General features: G+C 53.5%; 1 protein-coding gene across 1 annotated transcript in view; it reads left to right on the forward strand.

The window, feature by feature from the left end:
- The window catches only part of RHPN1 (rhophilin Rho GTPase binding protein 1), a 974,759-nt gene that overhangs the window by 63,260 nt on the left and 897,301 nt on the right, over nucleotides 1-14,198 (forward strand). The gene's annotated exons all lie outside the window — the stretch shown is intronic.

A 14,198-nucleotide genomic window follows, 5' to 3' on the forward strand; every position in this document is an offset into this window, starting at 1 on the left:
CTGCAATGGCTGTGAAACGAACCCATGCATGCGCTTGTGAAAGAGTCTGGGTCTAGATAAATTCATAGTGCCTAAGGCCAGAAGGAGCTAGTTGAACCTCCTCAATGCAGAGTTAAAATTCCTTGGTGACTAGTGGATGGATTTTGCTAGCCCGAAGTCCATAGTGCAGTGGTGGCCCCTTTAAAACTAGGTGAAGGAGCTGGAGCTAAAACTGCCCCTGTTGTGCCCAGCTGTTCCAGTGCATGCAGTTATCAGGGAATCCTCCAACACCATAAGTACATCTCTCTTCATATGTTCTCATAGCCACAAGCCTTTGTTCACCTGAGTTCTTTAAACAGGTGGTTCTTCAAGTATGTGCCAGAGTGGATCTCACATCAGGTGCACAGCATGCTCCTCATGTCCAAAGCCACAGTCATTTGCATAGAAGTGCCCATTGGACCACACCTGCAATGTGCATGTCCTTGGGTCCCTACCTGAGGGTATAAAGGCAGAGTGGTCACAGCTGCTCCTCATTCCCTCTGACCGCCTGTGGCAGCGAAATGGAACAAGTTCAAATGATCTCCCGTTAGCCGTGGTAATGTTTATTTTACGCTTTTTTTCAATATGGGCCTTCCAAGGTGGTTGGGATGCCCCCCCCCCCACACACTTGGTGGTACTTTGCATGTCAAATGGGAGACTCAAAACCTTTTGGGCTTTAAACTGTGCCCATCTTGTGATGGCTTCGTTCCTCTCCCATATGGCCACAGCCATTGCCTGAGTGAGAGTCCTGATCCAGATCAGTGTTCGTCCTCTAAGAGTCCATGGAAGTCCAGAGACTCCCACTTCTTCAAGCAGTCTGCGGGTAAGCTTGCACTAGGAAGAGCGAGGATCAGCCTCCAGAATGCACCTGATTCCCCCCTGTGAAGTCCACTCCTACCGGTACCCTGAGCAGCTGGCACTCCGCCCCCAGGACTGGCAAGAGACTGGAGTAAGTCAGAGACCTGGCATCATCAGCCAGCACCGCCTCTTCCCAGGGGTGGGACAGGCTGGAGCTGAGATACACTGTCCTCCCACAAGGAGAGGCTAAACATTAGCTTTCCACAAGGAAAGCCATTAAGCTCCCTCTTCTTACAAGAAGTTAATGGTGCTGGCTCAGTCTCCCTTGGCACCAAAGAAACATGGCCTGGCATCAGTCTCAAAACTAGTCAGTGTCCACATCAGCACAGGTATTGATGGGGGCACCATTGCTAGGATCACTACTGGTGCCTAGGAGCCATAGAGGAAGTACCCCATAATTCAGGGGAAGGGGCTTTTACTTCCCATATTTCCTTATCCCAGAGGGAAAAAAGGGGGCTTTTAGTCTTCTCCATTTCAGGATAGGACAAACTACGTATGCCATCTTGGATTTGGGATGGTAGCGCTTGCCTTCGTCCTTCCTTCCCCTTCTGCTCAAGATTGGCTACTGGCTCTTGACTTACAGGACATGCCCTTACATGTTGCCATCAACGCAGCAGTACTGGTGCCCAATCACTGTCACCACGAAAGAGCTACCCTTCAGTTTTCTCTGCCACACTGAGTGTCTTTGCAAAATGGGTGTGGCGGTGCATCTGAGGAGATGGAGCATTCTTCTCTCTCCATACCTCAATGATGGGCTGCACAAAGGCAGATCCCAGCAGGAGGCTTCCGTGGCCCTGACCTTTTGTTCTCCAGCTGGGCCTTCTAAGGAACTACCAAAAGGCATCTCTCATTCTGGCATGGAAGATAGATGCCAAATTGGCAAAGGTGTATCTTCCTGAAGACGTGTGGCAGTGTCTGCAATTGATAATCACTGATGTCATGTCAAACTCCTCAACTACAGTGTGGAGCTGTCTCGGACTGCTGGCCCATAGATCAGCCGGCACTTACTTGATGCCGCTTGCGGACTTCACCTGCATCCATTATAAGTCTGGTTAAGGTCTGGCTAGCCCCCTACAAGGCACCAGGGTAGCATGGATCATGGCCTTACCATATGTCCTATCAGAACTGATCTGGTGATTAGATCCCAAAAACCCTAGAAGAGGAGAACCCTTTGTTCCCATGATACTGGTCATGGACATGCCAGGAAAAGATAGAAGTGTGCACCTGACTTGCCTGGTACAAGGGACCTGGTCTCAGAAAGCTAGGACCCTTCACATAACCATCCTGGAGCTGTGAACATTGAGGTTAGCTTCCCTGGCATTCCAGCCAGTCTTACAGATTTCCACAGTGTAGAACTTGCCAGACAACACATCTGCAGTGTACTATATAAACAAGCCTGTTCATCACCCCATGTCAAGAAGCTATCAACTTGTGGACATGGCATCAACCCAGGATAACCCCCAGAGCTGTTCACCTGCTAGCCTGTTGCTGGGTCCTATCAGACTTCCTAAACAGACAATCCATCACCAGTCACGGGGCCACTGCAGAGGTCCATTATCAACCTGATATTTAATCATTGGGGGAAATCCCAGAATAACTTTGTTTGCCATCAAAGACAACACACAATGCCCAGCCTTCTGTTCCAAGCGCATGTGCCCAGGTTCATTGCAAGGTGCCATCCTCATACGGCGGAGTCAAGGTCTCGTGCATACTTTCCCACTAATTTCCCCTGATAAGCAAAATCCGACAGGGCAAAGCCACATTTATCTCAATAGCTCCATGCTAGCTGAGACCATTCAATTCTCCTCCCATCCCATGGTATCCATGTTTCTGAAGGCGTTACTGCATGTTCACCCAACTGTGAGGATCCCCTTCTCTATGGAAGCTTAATGTTGTCCTTGCAAACCTTAAGAGTCCTCTTCTTTGAGTCACTTTTCAGAATGTTCCTTACACCCTGGACAGTGGTCTTGGTCGTCGTCCTACTGACTAGGACTGTCCATGACCTCCAACCACTTATGGCTGATTTTTTCCCCACTACATATGCATAACGTTCCACAGAGATCAGGTGGTGATGATATTCAAAAGTCACTTCAGGGATAAACTTAAATCTCCTTTGAACCCATCCATCAGTTTACCTATTTCCTTTCCTACATTCATTTTGCTCCTAGAGAGAAGAAACTCCATGCTGTGGTCATTATGAGGGCTTGATGGAATAAAGCCCTTCAGATTGTCATCTCATGTCTTCATTGCCATCTCTGCTGCTCCCAGAAGATATTAAAATGAATCCTGCAGCGCATATGGCTCTGCTATCTCCCTCCCTCTAAACAGTGCAGCTTACTTCTCTAGTGTGCAAGCTGCATCCTGTGATACCTTTGGGAACGCTCCCATATCTGAAAGCTGTAAGGCAGTGATATGAAGTAACCCTGACTTTTTATTCAGCATTCTGCCCTTGGCCTAGCTACCAGGTCATATGCCAAGCCTAGAAGGGCAGTGTTGAAATCACTCTTCAATTAGTGTCACTCAGCGCTCCTCAACTCCACCTGCCGAATGGGACACTGCTCATTAGTCAGCTGGAGTGGGATCCATACAGCCAGGTACTCGGAGAATGTTACCTACAGTAATTTATGGTTCTTCAAATATTGCTGTCTTGGGACCTACACTGATCTGCCCTCCATCCTTGCTTTATCAGAGTTCTGCTTACCCAGGATTCTGACCTAGTGAGGGCTCTGGGGTGATGGTTGCAGCCACTTTGCCCTTTCTGCCCTGGGGTGGGGGTTCGAGGACATGCCCAGCATAAGCCCAATGAAGACCACTATTCCACTGTTGCATCCCTGAGGCGCACACACATGTCAAGTAGGATCAGCACTGAAGATGTCTCTAAGAACCAGTTACTATAAGGTGAGTACCTGTTCGCTCTGGCTGGTGTAGCGCTCTGAAGCCCTCAACAGGCAGTGGGTTGACCTCCTTAATCTGGAGGATGGGATGGATTGCACCCTCATCAAGTTCACGGATGACACTAAGCTGAGGGGAGAGGCAGATACGCTGGAGGGTAGGGATAGGGTCCAGAGTGCCCTAGACACATTGAGGATTGGACTAAAAGAAATCTGATGAGGTTCACCAAGGACAAGTGCGGAATCTTGCACTTAGGAAGGAAGAATCCCGTGCACCACTGCAGGCTGTGAACCGACTGGCTAAGCAGTAGTTCTGCAGAAAAGGACCTGGGGATTACAGTGGATAAGAAGCTGGATATGAGTCAGCAGTGTGCCTTCGTTGCCAAGAAGGCCAACAGTATATTGAGCTGCATTAGTAGGAGCATTGCCAGCAGATCGAGGGAATTGATTATTCCCCTCTATTCGGCACTGGTGAGGCCACACATGGAGTACTGTGTCCAGTTTTGGGCCCCCTCCCCCACTACAGAAAGGATGTGGACAACTTGGAGTCCAAAGGAGGGCAACAAAAATTATTAGGAGACTGGGGCATGTGACTTACGAGGAGAGATGAGGGAACTGGGTTATTTAGTCTACAGAAGAGAAGAGTGAGGGGAGATTTGATGATAGCCTTCAACTACCCAAAGGGGGATTCCAAAGAGGATGGAGCTCGGCTGTTCTCAGTGGTGGCAGATAACAGAACAAGGAGCAATGGTCTCAAGTTGCAGTGGGGGAGGTCTAGGTTGGATATTAGGAAACACTATTTCACTAAGAGAATGGTAAAGCACTGGAATGGGTTATCTAGGGAAGAGGTGGAATCTCCATCCTTAAAAGATTTTTAAGGCCCAGCTTGACAAAGCACTGGCTGGGATGATTCTTGCTTTCAAGTGTGGAATTCAGATGGACCATCTCAAAAGATCACCTTGGGGTGATCCTGTGTACGATGGAGGAGAGGTTTTATTGTCTGGCATCTGAATTTCCTGGCTTTGTGGTTTTAACCTTTCTCCTCTTGTGGCTTCAGTAACACTTGATAAAATCTCCCTGCCACTGCATTGGCGTTTTGCACAGTTTTTTTTCCTGTCGAGTGCACAACTGATCCCTTAATAGACGCGTAAGAAAAACTACCTGTCGGGTGTCTAATGCGCGTCTCCCTGACATGATGCGAAGCAGCTCCACTCTGCCATGGCAAGGCATAGCTGGGTGCTCTTTAATCTGCAGATTCCTGACTCCTTGCTTCACGGATCATTGACACTATAAACCATAATGGCTCCTTTGGAGCCATTCCAGGCTATTGAATTAATTTAGCTGCCACGATTTGTGCAGCTAGACTCCGTGCTCAAAATCCTTGGGAAAATTGATGGAAAGCAGCTGCCAGCTGCACATGCTTGGAAAGAGGCTGCTAACGGGTCTGGATTGACAGCATTGGAGCCTTGATGTGATCTGGCTAATATCAGTGCATCTCCGACCGCATCCACCTCTGAGGCTAAGGGGGAGTTCTGTCTCACAGCCCATTCAGTCCTTGGCCCTTCCACCGATTATAACCAGCAAGGGGAACCATTGTCACCCACAGCATTGGTGGTTTACAGGGGAAGTGCCTGTGCTCAAGGTAATGGACTGAAGCCACTCAACAGCCAGCAGCTGATAACTCCCAGTGAATTGGTCTTGACCTGTGCAGCTGTTCAATGGCTATGCTGGGTACTGGATTCTAGGTTTGCCCTTAATTTTAGCAAAACCTTGGATCTTCCAAGTGAAGATTGCAATCGTGTTTCCATTAGAGGAAGTGTCGCTGATGTTTTCCCTCTATATTTAATTCAGAGTCAAACTGTAGCTTAAGTCTTTCTTGGTAACTCCTTTCCACCCTAACCTTGTGAAGGAATGAGGCCTGGTGCTCACTAACACAATCCACTAGCTAGTAGCTTCAGGGACACCCCCAATTCTGCCCTGAACAATTGCTAGAGAGGGAGCAAACTGCTGGCTGTTAGGATTGTTTCAATAGCCACTTCCCGACACTGACAGGAGCAGGGTGAAGAAATGCACTTGCTGTTGGAGAAGTGCATCAAATGCCAAGGTTCCTTGGCAATGGTGAATGGTGAACAAGGATTTTGTGAGCTGATGCTCATAAGGACCAGGTACTGGGAGGATGGGAGCTGAGATGCTGCAGTGAATTAGGATGTGGAGTCCTAAACATGCTTCCCCTGTGCTCCCCTCTTTCATTCCTGAACCTGATGTTTGGTTACCATCCTTTCGGGACCTGCTGAGAGCTGAGCTCTCGATCACTTCCAGGTGAAGGTCTTCGGCTGGCAGAAAGTGATGGTGGAGTTGGAGCACCACTGACACTGGCTGAGGATCTGGCCCTCACTGCAGGCTTTATGAAAAGGTGCTTCTGAGCTGTGCTGGCCTGGGGGAGGGGCTGGCGGAGCAGCAGCATCTGCAGCCTGCCCGCTGCAGCACGTAGCCCTCCGTGCTCTACATGCCCGAGGCAGCACAGGCCAGGACGCGGGCTGCTAGCCTGGGGTCCATTGCCCTCGAGCTGCTGTGGGAGCTTCACTGAGTGCCTTTGTTTGCTCTGCAGTCTGCAGCCTCTGGGAGATGTGGCCAGATGCTGGGGTCTGATTCACGCTGCCCTGGGTGAAGGAGGCAAGTATGGTGGGGTGGCCAGCTCATGGAGGGAGGGGCAGGGGCAGGCAAGGCTTTCTGCTGTATGAAGGAGAGGAGGAGGATGTGCCATCTGGTCAGTGGAAAGACTCCCATTAGCAGCTGTGGGCTCTGTCCCAGGCGTGCGCCTTTACAGGCCTGCAAGTGGAGGCAGAGGTTGATTTAAAGACCTGGGTCCACTAGGTGAATGAGTGGCCGAGGGGGTAATGGTAGGGCCCTGGAGTCCTGCCTGCCCTCCCAGTTGGGGGAGGAGGAAGGATCAAAGACAGGGTTATTCAGTTCAGCAAGGAGAGGCTCACTGGTACTGCTGCCCCTTAGGTCTGCCCTGCCCTGCCCTGTGTGGAGGGAAAGAGGTGGGTGTGGGTATCCCTTGGAATGTAGCAGGCAGGTGACCTGGAGTCTGATGTCCTGGGGCAGCATGTGGCTGGAGCCCCTGGTGGAAATGTGCATACACTAAGGCAGGTGGTGGTCTCCCTGGGCTGTAGGCTGGTGGGGCTGCAGGGGCAGAGTTAAGGTGGTTTGTTATGGCCCAGTGTGGTTCTGAGCCACTATGAACTGGGCCTAGATTTGAATAGTTACCTACCCTCCCCTTCACTGCTCATTCTGCCCATTGAAATGCCAAGGTTTGTCTTTAACTGTGATGCTTGTTGTGGGGTTTCTTTCCTCCCTCCCTTCCTTCTCCAGCAACCTGTGCTTGCATTCAGACTATCCTAGAGAGGGCTCCGACTGCTGCCGCCTGTGTGAACGCTCCTCACTCCTAGTGCTGGGAGATGGGTGAGAATAGACAGGGAGACTAAGGTAGGGCTATGCCCTAAGCCATAGGGCAAGATGTGTGCCACAGCTGAGATCATACCTCAGCATTTCCTGGCTCCTAGCTTCTGGCTCAGAGCATTTCAGGGTTTTATCTTTCCGTGAAAGGAGCTCTGGGTGACCCCGTCTCTGTTCATCTCTCCAGGTAGGTCTCTGTCCTTCCCACCCCCACTAGTCACTGAGCAACTCTCAACCTGCCCTGACCTATGAGGTGGGGATGGTTCATTACTCTCCCTGTTTTATAGTTGGGGAAACTGAGGCACAGAGCTTGAGCAGTCAGAGAGAACTAAAGGTCTCTTACTCTCAGCCCAGCCTCCCTGGCTCAGCCTGGGGTGCAGCTTCGTGTCTGCAGCTGCTCAGGATGAAAACTCAGAAAGGTGTTAGTTTGTTGTTTTGTTTTTTAACCTCCTCTCCAGCCAGCCCCTGTATTAACCTGCTCAATCCAGCCCAGGTGTAGGTGGCATCCTCCATGGAGCAGTTCCTTGGTGCTGCCTGGCCTTGGGCTGGAAGATGTGCAGCTGCCTGGTGCCCCAGGCAGGCCCTAGGGGCGTTTATCCTCCACGTGCCAGCACAGCCAGGAAGCAGCTGCAGTTAGTAATAAGAAGCGGCTGCAGGGCCTGAGCTGTGCCCCTGATTTCAGTTCACCATTCGGGCCATTGGAGGGCAGCAGGAATCTGTGCAAGGCCGTCACTACCTGGAAGCCAGTGTAATTAGTGCCCAGGGACAGGGCTCTCATAGCTGGGCAAAGGCTGCCCCCCAGTTCCTGCCCCAGGAAAGCCTGTTACCTCATTCCTCCTTAATCACCTGCCAGGCTCCCCTCCCCAGGGCTGGTCCTGTCTCACCCTGATCTCGGGGTAGCGATGTGTTCTCTGCTCCAACCTGCTGTCCTGGGCTGGGCCAAGCCCTCTGCTCCCCAGGGCCTGGGCTCCCAGGCACCAGCCGGGAGGAGCTATTGGGATCTTTTCTCGTGCCCCTGGCCAGCCTTGCAGCTGCCGCTCCTGTGTGATCAGCAGCTCCTGCTCCCCTCAGTGCCCTTAGGGTGAGATGCTGTAGTCACATGGACCTTTCTCCTGCGGGGAGGAAAGGCACTGGCAGGGCCGGCTTTAGGAAGTGCGGGGCCCAATTCGAACATTTTTGGCGGGGTCCTGGCAGGGATGACTAAAAAAAAAAAAAGTAGTGTAAAAAAGAGAGCCTTTTATTTCTTCCATGTATTATTTACTTTCCATAACTATATAAATACAATTGTATATTATGTACATTGCATCATATATGCTGTTGATTGGTTATTAATGATTGCCATTTCACATGTGTGGGTCCCTGCCACTCCCTGCGGGTGTGCACATGCGTGGGTCCCAGCTGCTCCCTGGCCCCCTCATTGAAGCAGGTGTGCAGGGTGACTGCCCTGGGAACTGCAGGGCAGCAGTGGACATGGGGCTGGTTGGAGGCAGGGCAGGGGCTGACTGGAGGTAGGGTCTGGCTGCAGGCAGGGCAAGGGGTGCGGGGCTGGCTGGAGATGGGGGTGTGTGTGGGGTGGGCTGGCTTCAGGCAGGGCCATGTGGGGATGCAGCAGGGGTTGAGAGGGCTGGAGACAGGAATGCAGAATTGGCTGGCTTCAGGAAGGGGGGTGCAGGAGGGATTGGCTGAAGACAGGGCAGGGAGTGCGGGGCTGGGTGTGGGCAGGGTGTGCAGGGCTGGTGCGGGCAGGGCTGTGTGTGGGGCTGGCTGGCTTTGAGCAGGGCCACAGAGGTGTGTGGCAGGGGTTGGCTGGAGATAGGGCAGGGGGTTTGGCAGGGGCTGGCTGCAGGCATGGGGTGCAGAGCTGGCTGCAGGCAGGGGGGGCAGGGCTGGTGCGGGCAGGGCAGGGGGTGCAGCAGAGGCAGCTGGAGCCCCAGCCCTTTAAATAGCCCCCAAGGCTCCCACTATCCCAGGGCTCTGGGGGTTATTTAAAGGGCCTGGGGCTCCCCTGCTTCTACCCCCCCAGACCTTTTAAATAGCCGCTGGAGCCCTGGAGAATACATGGGGGTGGGGGGGCTCTGGTGGCTATTTAAAGGACGGGGTGGCAGAGGCAGCTGGAGCCCTGGCCCTTTAAATAGCCCCTGGAGCCCTCTGCTATCCCAGGGCTTTGGGGGCTATTTAAAAGGCCCAGAGCTCCAGCCGCGAGAGCAGGGTTGCGGGGAGGCTTGCCCCGCTCTGGCCAGGGCTCCAGCAGGGGCCGCGGGGGGGCTTGCCCTGCTCCGGCCGGGGCTCCAGCCGGGAGAGCGGGGCTGCGGGGCCTTCCGCGCTCCGGCCTGGGCTCCAGCTGGGAGAGCCAGGCTGTGGGGCAGCCGCGCTCCCGCCGGGGCTTTAGTCAGGGGAGCGGGACCCTGGAAGACCCCAGAGCAGACCGCAGCCGGGGTAAGTAAAAAAAAATTTTAAAAACGCTTAAGGCGCGGGGCCCAATTCCAGGGAATCGGCCTAAAGCCGTCCCTGGGCACTGGGCCCTGGCAGGCAGCTGGATGCTTCTGGGCTCTGTCCCAAGCCTGCCCTGAATAAGACCCTGCCCCTCTGCATGCCTCACAAAACGGGTTATGCGCCTGCCCTGCCTCCCAGGGGGCAGCTGCAGCTAGATTTGTGTCTACGCAGGGGAGACGGCTGCATTGCAAAGGGCAAGCTGCTGCTTTTTGCAGCTGTCCAGAAGCCCCCTTAGTCCCCAGAGGAGACAGTGCAGGATCCTGGTGCTTGCTCCCTATTGTATAATTAATCATGGGTGGCAAGTTTGTAGAAATTTTGGTGGTGCCCATAACCCACCCCCCAAACTCCGCCTCCACCTGCCTAAGGCTCTGGGAGGGGGTTTGGGGTGGAGGGTCTGGGGTGCAGATCCTGGGCTGGGGATTAGGGTGCAGGAGGGGTGCAGGATGCAGGCTTTGGGATGGAATTTGGGTGCTGGGTGCAGGGGGTGGGTGTGCGGGGTGCAGGCTTTGGGATGGAGTTTGGGGGTGGGAAGGGGTGTGTAGAAAGGGGGAGGGAGTGCACCCCTGGGAGGGAGTGCGGGGATAGGAGGGAGTGCAGGAGTGAGGGCTGTGGGGCTGAGGATGAGGGATTCATGATGCAGGAAGGGGCTCAGGGCTGGGGCTGAGGATTAGGGTGTGAGGGGATGAGGGGTTCATGATGCAGGAGGAGGCTAAGGGCTAGGGCAGAAGGTTGGGGTGTGAGGTGAGGGCTGTGGGGCTGAGAGGTTCATGCTGTGGGGGGGCTCAGGGTTGGGGCAGAGGTTTAGGGCTCTGGCTGGGGCTGAGGATTAGGGTGTGGGGAGATGAGGACTCGCTGGGGATGAGGATTAGGGTGCAGGGGATGAGGGCTCTGGCTGGGGATGAGGATTAGGGTGCAGAGGGATGAGGACTCTGGCTGGGGCTGAGGATTAGGGTGCAGGGGATGAGGGCTCTGGCTGGGGCTGAGTTTTTGGGGCGTTGGAAAGGCTCAGGGCTAGGGCAGGGTAAGGGCAGCCTGCCTTGTCATTAGTGGGGGGCAGGCGCTAGGACTCTGGGGCAGCAGACAGCAGTTCTGCCGGGAATCGCTCTACTCGGGCAGCACGAGCAGGCAGGGGAGAGGCACGTGCTGCTTTTTGTCAGGCAGGGACGCGATGTGGCGTAGCGGGGGGGACACGCAGGGGGAGGGGGGACACGCAGGAGATGGGACCTGTTCCAGGCAGGGATGCGGCACCGGGGGGGCGGAGACCCGTGGGGCCAGGGCCCAATCCAGGCAGGGCTAGGGGAGAGACCCAGCTCCAAATATTGCTAGAGCAGGGCACCCGGCCCTGAATATTCTTGGAGCCCGAGCACCGCAAATGTATATAACCTGCCGTCTATGTAACTAATTGTGGCTTAATTCCTACAGCAGCTCTTCCTCCACAAGGCTCCCCAGCGATGCTCAGGGCCGCTCCCCTGCAGACAGCTGGGGGCCGAGTGCATGGAAGAACCCCCTCGCTATGTCACAGCATGGCCAGAGGAACCTGAGCGAGGGAGACCAGCTGTGCCAGGCCATAGCATTTAATGTTCCTGGGAGCTGCGCTGCTTGCGACGCTTTCATCTCTGTCTGGCCCTTGCTCTGTCTGAAAGGGGGGAAATGAACACCCCGGTGAGGGGGTGGGGGGGCTAATGCCCATTCCCCTATCACAAGGGGATGGGACAATGCGGATCACAGAGCCAGCTGCCTCCTACTTCCAGGTGGTCAGGAAGCTTATCCATGCAGCAAGAGTTCGCATGATTCAGCTCTTGCTTTTTGAGGTCTCCTCCAAGTCTCTCCCCGCGCCCCCCAGCCAGCTGAAGGAACTGCCGTGATCTCTTTGTGAAGGAGGAGGTGGGGCATGGGCCCTGCTGGGTTTTGAACAGGTGGTTTGCAGGGCATCGGGCTGTTTCAATGGCAGTTACGCTTCAGCTTAAGAAATGGGGCCTGAAAAAGCTCTTTGCTCAGCTCAATCCCTGTGAGCCCTGGGGCGGGATCCCTCAGCCAGGAGCCTCTGGAACTGACCCCAGGGGTTCGCCATTCTTGCCAGAAATCAATCACCCCCCCAACACACCCTAGCAGCTCTTAGCAGCGGCCACTGGAGGGCAGCGGTGGCACACGCGAAACACACACATGGCCTCGGAGCCGGGCAGGGCTTTACAGCTCTGGATCACAGAGCCCGGGCACCACTCCCAGCTGCCGTGAGCCACTAGCAGCTTCCAGGCACGCATCCCTTGCTGGGCTGGGAGCCTGGCACTTGGCAGGGAAGCTTCAGGGTGCTGTGGTGGGTCCCAACTGTGCAAAGTGTGCACAGGTGCATGTACACCCACACCTGCCTATGCACATGCCTGTGCAAGCCGCCATCCCTGTGTTTGTGTGGTTGTTGGGGCATGTGTGTGCCTGGGGTCATGTTTGCTCCACACACACACACACACACGTACGTACACGCAGACGTGAACACACATGCATACTCATAACTGACACCGTGTCTGTGTGTGTGCACGCCATGTTAGCATGTATGTGTTGGGTTATGTGTGGTGGGACTCTGGAAATGCTCCTTTTTTAATGTTTGGAAGTGAGTTTGGTCTGTGTGGGGCACTGGGAGCCAAGACTCGTGGGTTCTGTTCCTGGATCTCTCCCTGTTTCACTCTGTGTCAGGTCAGTTTCTCACTCGGTGCCTCAGTTTCCCCATCTGTGAAATGAGGATAGGGAGTGACTCTACTCCCAGTGTTGGTGGGAGGCATTATGAATGGGGGCAGGGTGCTCAGGATGAGGGTTTGGGCCTGTTTGCCTCATTTCCAGCCCTGCGCCATCCACCCATGCTGAAGAGGCAACACACTCAGGATATGGCCCCAGGCTTGAGGTAGGGGTCAGCAAGAGGCCCAGCCCATGGAAAGAAGCAAATATGGTGATCAGTTGGATTCTGAGCATGTGGGCGAGACCCATCAGCCAGACTCCTGTGGAAGAATTTTCTGTCGTAATTAAGAGCCCTCCCCATCTAGTGTCCCATCACCAGCCCTTGGAGATATTTGCTGTTAGCAGCTGCAGATCGGCTACGCACCATTGCAGGCAACATCATCAGACCATCCTGTACATAAACTTATCCAGCTCAGTCTTGAAGCCAGTTGGTTTTTTGGCCTCACTGCTCCCCTTGGAAGGCTGTTCCAGAACTTCACTCCTCTGAGGGTTAGAAATCTTCATCTCATTTCAAGCCTAAACTTGTTGATGGCCAGTTTATACCTGTTTGTTCGTGTCATCAGTGGCGCTTAACTTGAATAACTCCTCTCCCTCCCAGGTATTTATCCCTCTGACGTATTTGTAGAGAGCAGTCATCCCTCCTCTCAGCTTTCGTTTCGTTAGGCTACAAGCCAAGCTCTTTCTTAAACATGGGAGACCAGAACTGCACAAACTATTCCAGATGAGGTCTCACCAGTGCCTTGTATAATGGCAATAACACTTCCCTGTCTCTCCTGGAAACACCTCGCCTGATACATCCTAGAACTGCATTAGCCTTTTTCCTGGCTGAATCACACTGGCAGCTCAGTCATCCTGTGATCAACCAATATACCCAGGTCTTTCTCCTCCTCTGTCACTTCCAACTGATACGGCTCCAGCTTATAGCAAAAATTCTTGTTGTTTCTCCCTAAGCGTACTTTGCAATATTACATTTCATCCCATTCCGTTTGCTCCAGTTTTCAAGGTCATCCAGATCTTCTTGTATGATATTCCAGTCCTCCTCCCTGTTGGCAATACCTCCCAATTTTGGGTCATTCACAAATTTTATTAGTGCACTTCCACTTTTTGTGCCAAAGTCATTAATAAAGATGTTAACCAAGATTGGTTTCAAGACGGATCCCTGAGGTATTCCAATGGTAACCGCTCTCTGCCCTGCCAGTTCACCTTTCAGTCTGACCCAGTGTAGTCTCCCCTTTAACCAGTTCCTCACCTATCTTCAATTCTCACGTTAATCCTCATCTTATCCAATGTGACTAATAGTTTCCTGTGACACCCCAGCACCACTGTCATGTAATGAGGGTATGTTTTGTACAAAGTCTGTCATGTGAGGTATCATTCTAAAAGTCTTGGTCTGCTAGACAGTAATATCTTGTTGGATTGTCTGTACGTGGGGCTGCATTTCCCTGAGACAACATGGGGTGGGGTGTGCCATGAATGCGTGGTCACATCCCCTCCCAGATTTCTGCCAGGATCCACACCACAATGTGGCCAGTAGCAGCCTTTCAGCACTGTGCAGGAGGGAAGGGACGGGAGCTTTTTCCAGCCACAGGGGAGGTGGGCAAGGGGGGAAAGGGATGACCTGGCCAGTGTCTTTGCAGAGCTCATCTCTTGGCTGGAAGCTACTTGTCCCTTCCCACCTACCCAGTGTCAAAAGGCAGCTAACACCTCCAGGCTGCTGCTGGCCAGCAACACAACCCAGCTGCTTCCTGTTCC

The sequence above is a fragment of the Gopherus flavomarginatus genome, chromosome 2 (genome assembly GCF_025201925.1).
Source record: "Gopherus flavomarginatus isolate rGopFla2 chromosome 2, rGopFla2.mat.asm, whole genome shotgun sequence".
NCBI classification, from domain to species: domain Eukaryota; kingdom Metazoa; phylum Chordata; order Testudines; family Testudinidae; genus Gopherus; species Gopherus flavomarginatus.